Below are 12,916 nucleotides of genomic sequence, written 5' to 3'. Positions count from 1 at the left end.
TAGGGAAGTAAATGTGCATATGGAGAACTCTATATTTGGAAGTAGTGAAATCCTGTAATGCTTACCATGTGTACATACCTATATTCGCCCTTCAGCAATCAATGACTAGAATAATATTCTCACAAAAATTTTGCCCACAGAACACAAGTATATAACAATGCATGGTCTGTTAGTTACCTTGAAGAATTTGTTTGTGAGGACGGAACATGATTCCATAACATGCATGACATGGTAGTTTCCTGTGAAGAATCGATTGTGAGATAACATGAGTATAACCATCCATGGCACTTCTATATTTTCGAACCCAGTATACATTTCCCTGTATTTTCCTCCCAGTTCCAATAGGGACATATAAACGATGTTTCCTGCATTATCCTATGTAACACCCACAATGCGGCTATATCTCCCACGTGTCGGGGCACGACTTAGAGGCATAGCCGCATGGTAGGTTTGTCGCAAGAGGCATAATGTTCACACAATCCCATGTACTGAATAAGAAAGGGATAAAGAGTTGGCTTACAATCGCCACTTCACACAATACATAAGTAAATCATACATCATCCAAAATACAATTAAGGTCCGACTATGGAACCAAAATAAAAGGAAGACAACCCCAAATGCTAGATCCCCGATCGTCCCAACTAGGCACCACTACAGATCAACAGGGAACAAAACAAAACAACGATCACGATCTTCTTCGAGCTCCCACTTGAGCTTGGTTGCGACATCTGCCCTGGTATCATCGGCACCTGCAACTGTTTGGAAGTATATGTGAGTCACGAGGACTCAGCAATCTCACACCCGCGAGATCAAGACTATTTCAGCTTATGGGTAGGAAAGGGTAGTGAGGTGGAGCTGCAGCAAGTACTAAGCATATATGGTGGCTAACATACGCAAATAAGAGCGAGAAGAGAAGCAATGCAACGGTCGAGAAGCTAGAAGTGATCAAGAAGTGATCCTGAAACTACTTACGCACAACCATAACACAAGAACCGTGTTCACTTCCCGGACTCCACCGAGAAGAGATCATCACGGCTACACACGCGGTTGATTCATTTTAATTAAGTTAAGTGTCAAGTTCTCTACAACCGGACATTAACAAATTCCCATCTGCCACATAACCATGGGCACGGCTTTCGAAAGTTCAAACCCTGCAGGGCTGTCCCAACTTAGCCCATCACAAACTCTCATGGTCAACGAAGGATATTTCTTCTCCCAAGAAGACCCGATCAGTCTCGAAATCCCGGTTACAAGACATTTCGACAATGGTAAAACAAGACCAACAAGACCGCCCGATGCGCCGACATCCCGATAGGAGCTGCACATATCTCGTTCTCAGGGCAACACCGAATGAACACTACGTACAGCTAAAACCAGCCATCAAGTTTCCCCGAGGTGGCGCCGCAAGTGGATCTGGTTCGGACCAACACTTAGAGAAGGCCTCGCCTAGTAGTGGTTAAAATAAAGATGACCCTGGGGAGCATGACTCCCAAGGGAAAAGTAGGTAGTGAGGCAAATGGTAAAACCAAGGTTGGGCCTTGCTGGAGGTTAATCTGAGAGTGGGTGGGCAACCGAACCGAACCTGAATTGAACCCACATGATGACATTTCAGAAACCAAACCAAACTAAACACATGTAATTGGCATTGGCACCCAGCCCAAACTATACCATATGACAGATTCACCAAAACCAAACTAACCCATTCTAGAAACTACGGTTGTAGCCTATGGTTCTAGATCAGTTCCCCACCCATACATGTAAAGTATTAGTATATGTACAATCAGAACAAGAATGCACTTGATAGTTAAAATTTGAGTCAGGTTGAGATCAGATGCTTGGAGTTCACGTCCATCATTACAAGAATAACATTTTGTTCAAAGGTTCAGAACTTGATTACAGAGGATAATAGTAACTTCTGCATGTCATGGGTTCATGGCGACCATGATATAGACTAGACTACAACTTCAGTGCTGAAGGCTGCATGTTTCAACTTGGAGCCATTGTTCTTCAGATTAACCGAAAATGTCATGCTGGGTGATTCTGAACTTGTTGAAAGCAGGATTTCTAGGCAAGAGAAGAACCAGAATAGTCTGATGCTAGAGGAGCAAATGTCTGCACCAACACAAAAGAGAGATGCCATGAGTTTTGTCAGTCACACAAACCAATCCCCTCCTGTTGGAAAAAATGTGGTTGCAGAAGCAACTACTGGACTCAAAATGTTTACCCATATATGCCTTAACAAGTACATAAAATAGTACAAATATATTTGGCCGTACATGGTCATAGTATTATCTCCAAACACCTAAATCCAAAACGAAGAGAACATATTCTATTCTATTCCTCGACAAACTTTAGAAAAATTAACAGACCGAAGAAAGGACACCAAAGAGGTGCCACTAACTTGTGCAACATCAGAAAAAAGGTAGACTAATAAATATAACAGTTTGCTACCAAATTGGCCAACTGTTAATTTTTCTAAAGAGCCAACTAATAAACATAAACAAACATAAAAGTGGACTAATAAACACCAAAAAATGATCGGGGTTTTCTAAAGAGCCAGCTTGGCCACCAAATTGGGAACTTCACTAGCCCTTACTTATATATAACGATGATCAAGATTATATTTTTACCTTTTATTGGTTCCAAATTTTTAGCTGCATCCTTACTGTCCATCTCCTACAAATGAAATAAAATATTAATTTAAAGGCATATCAACACTTCTATACTACATGTTTTATGTATCACATTCTACACAGGTAGTAGAACCAAAATGTAAGCGATTAACTCACCCTCCTTGGTTTGAACAACCAATCTTTAGCACAAACAAGCACTTCGAGCATATCAGGGGTCAAAGAACTTCTCATGTTGCCAAGTATCCTCTTACCACAACTGAAGGCTGATTCGGATGCCACTGTGCTCAAAGGAATTGCGAGAAAGTCACGGGCCATCGATGCCAATGTAGGAAACTTTTCAGCATGCCTCTTCCACCAACCCAAGACATCAAAGTCATCACAATCCTGCTCCCTTGCTTCTTCCAAGTATGTGTCAAGTTCTGATTTGTGTACATGTGACCTCCTATGAGACTTGTGCTGGGCAAACTCTTCTTCCAGCTTTCTTTTCCCTACAATAGGTGATCCAATAGTGGTATTGCCTTGACTAGAAGGTGTCGAGTGTGCAGTGATTGTCGCTGCAAGTAGCTCATATTCCTTGACATACTTTCTCACCCATTCTAAAGCAATCTTCACTTGTTTTGAAACCTGCTCCTCGTTGATAGACAACTTGCAATAGAAGAAATCCAAATAATCTTCTTTCCTCCTTGGATCCAAGAATGTAGCAATGACAAGTGAGTGGTTAAACTCAATGCCCTTGCTTTTTCTATGATGGTTAGGATCTGCATTCTCCTTCTCCTCGGGATCCCAATATTTATCAAGCTTTGTTTGCATCGCTGCCGCCAATTCCTTCAACACATCAGAGGTTTGCCAACCTGGATCTTTTAATGCATGGCGAATACAAAGCACAACCGGCAGAAACTTATGTGCAGTTGGCTTCCTATGAGCTGAAACAATTAAGGTAAGCTCTTCAAAAGCTTTTAGAAACTCACAAATAGCTGCTGCCCTTTCCCATTCTTTCTCACTTGGAGATTCTATCATCTTTCGAGTTGCATAACTAGTGAGGACAGATTTGTATATCAATGCTTCTACAAGCATTTTCCATGTTGAGTTCCATCTGGTTGGTGTATCAACAAAGATACCTTTCTTTGAAGGCAGACCCATCCCACTTGCAATTGTATTGAAATCCTGAAGTCTTGAAGGAGAAGAGTCAATAAACTTCAGCAACTCTCGTATCATGTCAATAGCTTCATGGATTATCTTCATTCCATCCTGAACCAAGATATTGAGAATGTGTGCACAACACCTCACATGCAAATGTTGACCTTCAAGGAGCAGCTCATGTTTGTGATATTTTATTAACTCATCACATGCATTAGTATTATTGCTGGCATTATCTAGTGTCAAAGTGAACAGCTTGCCCCTTATGCCCCATTCTGTTAGGCAACCAACAAGTTCCTCTTCTATCGCATAGCCCGTGTGAGGATACTTCACCTCTACGAAACTTACGATCTTCTTCTTGTAGATGAATTATGCATTGATATAGTGAGCGGTGATGGACATGTAGCCCAAGCTCTGTGATGAAGTCCACATATCATATGTTAAGCAAATGCGAGAATCCAAATTTTGTAAGTCAACTTCGATGTCTTTCTTCATTCCCTTGTACATCTTCATTGCATCATCACGAATTGTGTGACGACCCATGACTTGAAATGCTGGCTGCATTGAGTCAATCCATGGCTGAAGGTATGGATCTTCAAACTTAAGAAAGGGGTCTCAGCATGGATGCAAAACTTGACCATGAGATCACGGCAAACTTTTTGATCAAACACAAACGGGCCTTCGGAATTTGTTTTTTTCATAGTCAATAGAAAATTCTTCCTGCAACCATCCTCAATTGATTTGCAAGACTCTGCAATATGGGTTCTCAAACTCATAATCCCAAACTTGGTGTGAAGTTGTGTCCCACAATATTTGCACACAGCCTTGAGATCACCATGTATGCGAACCAGATCTTGTTCATAATGCTCCCACACCTTGGACCTTCTAACACGTGGTACTTGACTCATATCCTCATCCATGGAATCGGCACTCTCGGAAACCTCTGAGGTAGACATGCCTCAAATTTCAGAGCACACTGCATGTGAAAATACATATGGAAGATTACTGTTAGAAAATGCTAGAATAGTATAGTAGAAACAATCAACAGTACAGTTTGCAAAGGATGTCCAGAAATATGTCATCGTTAATGTAAATGATCTCGAAGCTATTTCTTCACTGTTACAGGAATTTGCAAAGGATGTCCAGTAGATTATAAAATTCAGGGCTAGTTTGGCAACAAAGTTTTATTTAAACTGTGGTAATTGAAAACCACAGTATTACTCTGGGTGGGCAAAGAATACTACAATTTCCTAAAACCAATGTTTTTCTCAGTTTTATCTGTGTTTGGTTGCTGCTGTTTAACCAAAGTTTTGACCAAATATCTTAGCGTGAATTACTGAGTAATTAGCGGCTGCTAATGGATGCCGGCTGCATGCAGCTGCCATGCACATGTAATACCATCCTAGGATCAGTCAACTAGATTGAAGTAATTGAATACTAGGAGCGTGTTGCCATTATATGTCTATATACATGCATGTACTTCCAAGTTCCAACTGGTCCTAAATTATTTGTGCGTGTACATGCGCCATTTATACTGAATCGGCTAGCTAGCTAGCATATATAACCTGCTGCTTATGAGTGCTCTCCAAAAGGATCAATCAATCTAATCCGTGCGCTATTCGCCGAAAATACATAGGCAGCCAAGGACTCGAGAAATAGCTTGCTGCAAACGAGTGTTCTCCCTGGTGGTGAGCTTGCTTCAGTCATGGCACTGCAGAGAGATGGAGACTCGCACGCGATGCCGGCTGGAAGATAGACTAATCAAACTGAATCGGCTATAACCAGGAGATATAATATGGTCGTTTACCATATAAGTGAAAAGGGAAAATAGGATGGGATCACTCTGAATATTCTTATCAGAACCATGGTATTTTTCAGAAACCATGGTATTCATGCGTTTAGTGCCAAATCCTAATCAAACTAATCAAACATGTTAATTACAGTAACTCCAAATCCTAATCAAGAAGAATTGAGCAACTAATAGCAATTCTTTGTTCTTGAAACATCAGTCCATGAACATTAACCAAATGCCTGCTACTTGTGTTGTTCATGAACAGCAACCCATGTACCTTAGTTTGTAATTTACAAAGTGGTCTACTGCACTGAATAATGAAGATACCACCAAGATCTACTTCGGGTTGACTTCCAAAGAACTGGAATTTCTGGAGTAAAATGAGAGACGAAGGGAGGGGGAGGGGGATCTGGAGGAAGTGACCTCGAGGAGGCGCTCGCGGGCTCGTTGTAGTCTTGTAGATGAGTGGGATGGCGTGGGTGCCGCCAAACTTGATGAACTTGACGCGTGGAAGCTGGCGTGGCGCAGAACCCGGCGCGTGGCAGCCGGATGATGCCCGGCACCGTCAACGAGGACGTCGAGGAGGGGGCGAAGAAGGCGAGCAGGAGGAGGACTAGGGCACTGATATGTGAGGTGAGGGGAGGGGAAGGGGGAGAGGGCGTAAGCTGGCGGTGAAGGGCAACATAGACGATGGAGGGCGGCCGGCAGCAGTGGAGGGATCGGGATAGGGAATGGGTAGGTCAGCTCGAACCCTCGATGGGGCTTTTTTCTGAGTTGCGCTCCGGGGCGAGGAACCGGGTTGGAACCCATAGTTTCCAGTGGTTAGGCCCAAACTCTTTAAGCCCGTAACCAATTATACCCAAACTGGTTTTTCTACATACCCAAACCAAACTTGAACCAAAAAAGCTCAACCCAATAAAACCTCAACCAATTAAGCCTGAGGAAAAAACCAACCCTTTTTAGCAAATTTTTTAAAAATTGTTCTTAGATTTAGCTAGAGGAGTTTTATTCAAAGCGAACTATCAAGGGGTTCCCATAACACCCAACCGCGTAAGGAACACAAATTCAAGGAACATAACACCGGTATGACGGAAACTAGGGCGGCAAGAGTGGAACAAAACACCAGGCATAAGGCCGAGCCTTCCACCCTTTACCAAGTATATAGATGCACTAAAGTAAATAAGATATAATAATGATATCCCAACAATATCCATGTTCCAACATGGAACAAGCTTCACCTTCACCTGCAACTAGCAACGCTATAAGAGGGGCTGAGCAAAAGCGGTAACATAGCCAAACAACGGTTTTCTAGGAAGGTGGATTAGAGGCTTGACATGGCAATATGGGAGGCATGATATAACAAGTGGTAGGAAGCGCGACATAGCGATAGAGCGAATAACTAGCAAAGCAAAGATAGAAGTGATTTCGAGGGTATGGTCATCTTGCCTGAGATCCCGCAAGGAAGAAGAACGAGTCCATGAAGAAGACAAACGGACGTAGTCGAACGAATCCTCACAACTCCGGAATGAAACCGAAGCTAACGGGAGAAGCAACCCGGAAAGGAGCAAGCAACATAGTGAACAACCATCACATAAACATGGCATGATACACAACCAAGTATGATGCATGTCCGGTTTAATGAGGCATGTCATGGCAAAATGCACAAACAATAGTACAAATTAAGTGGAGCTCAATACGCAACGAGTTGCATATTGACAGAACACCACATTCAAGTTATTTAGTTCAATCTTGTTTATGTACTCAACAATATTAAATGTGGATTAACATGGCAAGAGGTGAAGAAAATGAAAACTACCTATCTAGGCAAGTTTAAATGAGGCTGGAACAACAAGCAACAAGTCCGGAGAAATCCTCATGAGCATATATTAGATTTGGTATTATTCTGTCCTAAAGAATATTTTAGGGTTGTTAAACATGCAAGATGATTGCGCCATGTTAAACTAGGCATTTTTCTACCCCATTTACATATAAAGTTTGTTAGGTTTGGAGCTACGGTTATTTAGTTATGAATTAAATCATTTAGCATGTTATTAGAGCAAATTTAATCAAACAGCATTTTAACCATTTGAAACATGCATGAAAGTTGCAAATTATTAATCTACACAAAATTCTAAGCATTTTTCATATATGAAACATTTTAATACGATGCACGGTTAATGAGTTATTATATGCATGAAGTTTGGGGACTATACTGTAAAACTGAAATTCCCTGGATAATAGATAATTTCGCTGACAAAAAAAATAGAGTTGGGCCAAAACTAAAGAGTGGTCTGGGCGCTGGGGTGAGTGACCTCACCATAGGCCATGGGCCATGGCCCAAGTCGATGGAGGTGGGCTGGCTGGTGCGCTGGGCCTCAGGTGGTTCACGGTCCACGAGGCCCAAAGGCATGTCGTCCTCGTCCCCGATCCTGCTGGATCTAGGGAAGCCAGGGGTGGCGGCGCTGCAAAGCTCGGCGGTCAAGGTTGGCGAAGGCAGAGGTCAGGGACGGCGGGAACAGACATATCCGGCGATGGGGGTCCCGGATCCGGCCGGAGGAGAGATCGGCGAGGTACAGCGGGGCGGTTCCGAGCTCAGGCGGCGGCATCCATGGCATATAGGGAGAGAGAGGTTAGAGAGAGCTTGAGCAGAGGAAGAAAATGGGGCAAGGCGGCGGTTCTTCTCACCAGGGCGGCGGTGGCGCGGCTTCCGGCGACCCGGCGACGACACGCCGACGACGGGGTCGGGCAGAGGCGGCGGGACGAGGGAGTGGGGGCACTCGGGCAGGTCGGGTGCTGGCGGCGGCAGGGTCGGCCCGGATTGGTCCACGGCGGGCCGCCGATGGGCTGCGAGCGGGCCTGGCACGGGGACGACGGGAGGGACATGTGGCGGCGCGGGAGAGGCCACAGGGGGCGGCTGGCGGCGGCGCAACCACTCGTGGATTGCCAAGTGGCAGGGAGAGGTGGCCGGCGGCTGATCCGAGAAGGGAGGCGGCGGCTGGCTGCGGAATTTGAGGAGGGGTTAGGTAGGAGGCCAAAATGGCAGGGGAGACGTCTATAAATAGAAAGGGGCTAGGGTTAAGAGTTTAGAGGGGTTTGAGGCTGTTTCGGGGTATCCGATCGCGATCCGGTGGTACCGATCGGAGGGGGGTTTTGAGAACTAGTTGTGGGCTGTGTAGGGGGGCATGGACTGAGAGGAGAGAAGAGAAATTTAGCCCGGCAAGACTTTCGGAGACCAAAAACGTCCGACGATTTGACCGACTATATTGTCGCTATAGTTATCCGTTGGGGCATCAAACGGACTCCGAATGCGATGAAACTTGGCAGGCGGTCTATTGACAACATAACAACACCACATGCCAACTTTCAACCCATTCCGAGAACATTTTTCAGACACTTATAAAAATACTATTTCGGAGGTGCCGCGGGCGCGTGCAAGTGTGACTGGGCTCAGAACGGACAACGGAGAGAACTGGGGGAAACCGGATGGATGCAAGTTTTGAAAACATGATGATGCAATGTGGATGATGAAATGGCAAGATGCAACACGCAAGCGAAAGACAAGGCAACAATAGCGCAAAACTGGAAGACACCTGGCACATCGGTCTCGGGGCATTACAACACTCGACCACTACAAGAGGATCTCGTCCCGAGATCTAGGATGGCACCGGAGGGAAAACGGAAGAGGAAGAGAAGAGGTAAAACTAAGTTGCTTCTTTGACAAATGATTGAAACCAAAGGACCTTGAAAGGTTAAACAATAGAAAGAAAGAATACAACGGAGATGGAAAAAAATTTAAACACTCCGTTAGAAAAGAGGAACAAGGAAGAACAAATTCGGACAACACTCCAGTTGAAAAGAGATGCAAGACTTGATAAGTTGAAAAGAAATTGAGCAGAGGACACAACACTCTGGTTAAATGGATAAGCATGAAAAGAACAAGATCCTCACAATTCGAGATGATGAGAGAAGAGGGCAACATCACAGTGCCTCTGGAAGAAATGCAAGAAATGGAATGGAATGAATGGAGGGAAACAAGATCTTGAGAGAGCACGCTTACAACAAATGCTAGAACGGAGTTGTTGGACTATCAACAACGAAAGGGTAAACTTGTAGTGGGCTTATGGAAAACACGTCGAAATCTTGAGGTGAAATTCTGCCACTAACAAAAACAATAGATTGGATTGATATCAACAAGGAGATGAAAACTCCTTCATCAAGATGAGAAGAGGAAATTGGATCATAGATAAGCACCATAATGGCAACATTCCCAATGGAAGGCTTTAGGTGAAATCTATACCAAGATAACTCCAAGGAAGAAAATGATGTGTTTAAAAATCTCATTCCTGACAACTTTTGAATCTTGAAACATGAAGGGAAATTGTCAAGAAAGACATAACACCACCTGAAAAAGATAAGATAGAAAGAATTTCACTTCAGAATGCAAGATGAAGAATACTTGAGCTCCTTTGAAAAGAATCTCGATCAACACTTCGAGAAGGAATTAAATCCTTGATGAGTCATCATGTAGAGCCTCCATGAAGAACTCTGGTAATAAAAGGATGATCAAACGAAATGAATGATGAAGAGAATAAGGTTGAAGCCTTGCAATAATTAGATGGATCTTCATGATGATGAGAGCTTGGAACTCCGGGAAAAAGAGAAGATGAAACAATTGAAAACGAGAATTTTTGATGAACCTCTGGAATAAGGAATTGAATTTACACGATGAAACAAGAATAAGAATTACATTATGCTTATCCTTCATCAATTTAGATTGATGACAAGCAATGGATTTGACATACTACTTATTCTCGTAGAAAGGATTAAGATAGATATAGTGCAAACTTGAGGAGGTCTTCAACGATCCGCTGGTAGGATTTGGAAAGAACGAATGAATTGATATGTTTAACCAAGGAAGAGAACTCTTGAACGAACCACCGTAAGAATTTAAAAAGAACGTAGCAAAGGCACAATTCACCGAGAAAAATTGGAAAACGAATGAAGATACTTGAAGGAATTTAGATACATGAGAACGAATAGATCACGAGCTGATTAGAGAATACTTGAGTGATGCACCTGTAAGATTGGAGAACGAGAGCTGAAAGCTGAGAATGAATAAACCGAAATGATGGCCTTTGAAGAATCAAACTGAAAAGACACCTGAATTGCTCCGGGTGGGTAAAAAGAATTCTCACAATCAGAAATAATTATGATAGGATGGCAGCAAGCTTGAACTACGCATCTCTAAGAAAACGGGTAAGATTTGGAGGGAAAACTCTTCTTTGGTCTTCAAAATCCGAGAATGACGACGAGAAACACCACCATGAATTTTTGAGATACTCCGGGATGAAAATTAGAAAGGTTGAACCAAACGATGAAAAGAATTTGAAAGATCTAGGAGACAAACATATGACTGATGACAATTCATTCTTACGTCAACTTTGAAATGAATTTGAGAATAACTCCGGAAAAAATAGAAGAGTTAGGTAAGATCCTTGGAAAAGACATGTGGGTTAGGGCCCACTCAAAAGAAACACCGTTGAAAGATTTAAAAGAGAGGTTGCACCGGTTGAATTAAATGGCTAGAATAACATAACAACCTCGAGATATCTTGAACGGATTGATAATGGAGACACAAATCTTCTGAGATATCTTCAGCACTCCGGAACAATTGAATAGCAAGAGGTGAATAAATAAGAGAGTCTTCGATAAGAACTTCCAACATGGAAAGCATGTTAACCAAAGAAAATTATAAGATCAACAACAAAAGCTTGATTTGAATCCACTGGAGAAGATAAAAGAAACAAGGAATGATGAACTTGAAGCTCCGTTAGAATCTTCATGATAATCACCGGATAAGAACATTGACGGAAAAGAATGGAGAGACTTCCCATCAATAAAAGGATACTTGGACAAGAAATCAGAGTCCTTGAAGAAAAAGGATGGGAGGGCGGGAAAACAAAGGCAACTTGGAGCAGAAGGAATGGAACAAACACCGTTGAGAAAAAAACTAAGGTTGGATCTTGCAAATGTTGAAATGAACGGATCCACTTGAAGAGAAAACACGCTGGTTGAAAAAGGATTGACAAGACAATCTTGATTATCATGAAGGATTAGTATTCACATAGAAATGTGAGAACACCGCTTAGAAAAAAGGTATGTATTCAACACTTGACTTCAAAGCAACTCGAATACCACAACTCAAAACGTAACAAAGGGTTGGCTTGCAGAATAAGCCAGAAACAAACATATGATAGATCCCATATCGTATCATGTGTCTGTTGGAAAGATTATTCTAGGAGCTACTTGAATTCCCACTTATAAACTCCCGAAACTTTCTGGTTATGCAATCAGGTGTTGGGGCTACATGGGAAGCATAATATCTCACCCAAAACTAACAAATCCTACATCCAGCTGTATCCATCCTTCAACACATAACCAAGAAACCTTCGGAAATCATGTACCTCAACCTTCGAAAAGCATCCGTTGTACGAGTTATGGCAATACTCCCGAACTCCCACCCCAGTACTGGGTGGCATCGAGGTTATCTCACCAACAACTGCATAAAAGAGATTTTCAATGTGGGCGAAACTCAGGTATTCCAGAACTACAACGATGTAATTGTGATGACAACACCTCGGAGCTCAACTCCCCAGGACATTGCCACAACCCCTAAATGTCGGGAGGCACCAAGAACAATGTTCTCGTCACAACACCATCAAAACGAATCCAAGATACCCGCGTGATCCTAAATTTTTTTTGTGAAATTTGAGGAGAGGAGAGGCCAAACTTCTACATCAGGAGGCCTCACCAGAGCGACGAAGGGACTGAGGAGTAAGAAGAATCCTACTCTCCGATATATATATATATATATATATATATATATATATATATATATATATATATATATATATATATATATAATCGTAAGACTCAAAACATTTTGTTCTAGACTCAACAACGTTAGCGATTCGATCAAGCAGGGGGCTCCTAAGTCGGGGATGGCTCTGATACCAACTTATAACACCCACAATGCGGCTATATCTCCCACGTGTCGGGGCATGACTTAGAGGCATAGCCGCATGGTAGGTTTGTCGCAAGAGGGGTAATCTTCACACAATCCCATGTACTGAATAAGAAAGGGATAAAGAGTTGGCTTACAATCGCCACTTCACACAATACATAAGTAAATCATACATCATCCAAAATACAATCAAGGTCCGACTATGGAACCAAAATAAAAGGAAGACAACCCCAAATGCTAGATCCCCGATCGTCCCAACTAGGCACCACTACAAATCAACAGGGAACAAAACAAAACAACGATCACGATCTTCTTCGAGCTCCCACTTGA

The sequence above is a fragment of the Triticum dicoccoides genome, chromosome 2A, assembly GCF_002162155.2.
Source record: "Triticum dicoccoides isolate Atlit2015 ecotype Zavitan chromosome 2A, WEW_v2.0, whole genome shotgun sequence".
Taxonomy (NCBI): domain Eukaryota; kingdom Viridiplantae; phylum Streptophyta; class Magnoliopsida; order Poales; family Poaceae; genus Triticum; species Triticum dicoccoides.
The sequence above is the reverse complement of the archived record's forward strand: the minus strand, read 5'-3'. Positions refer to the sequence as shown.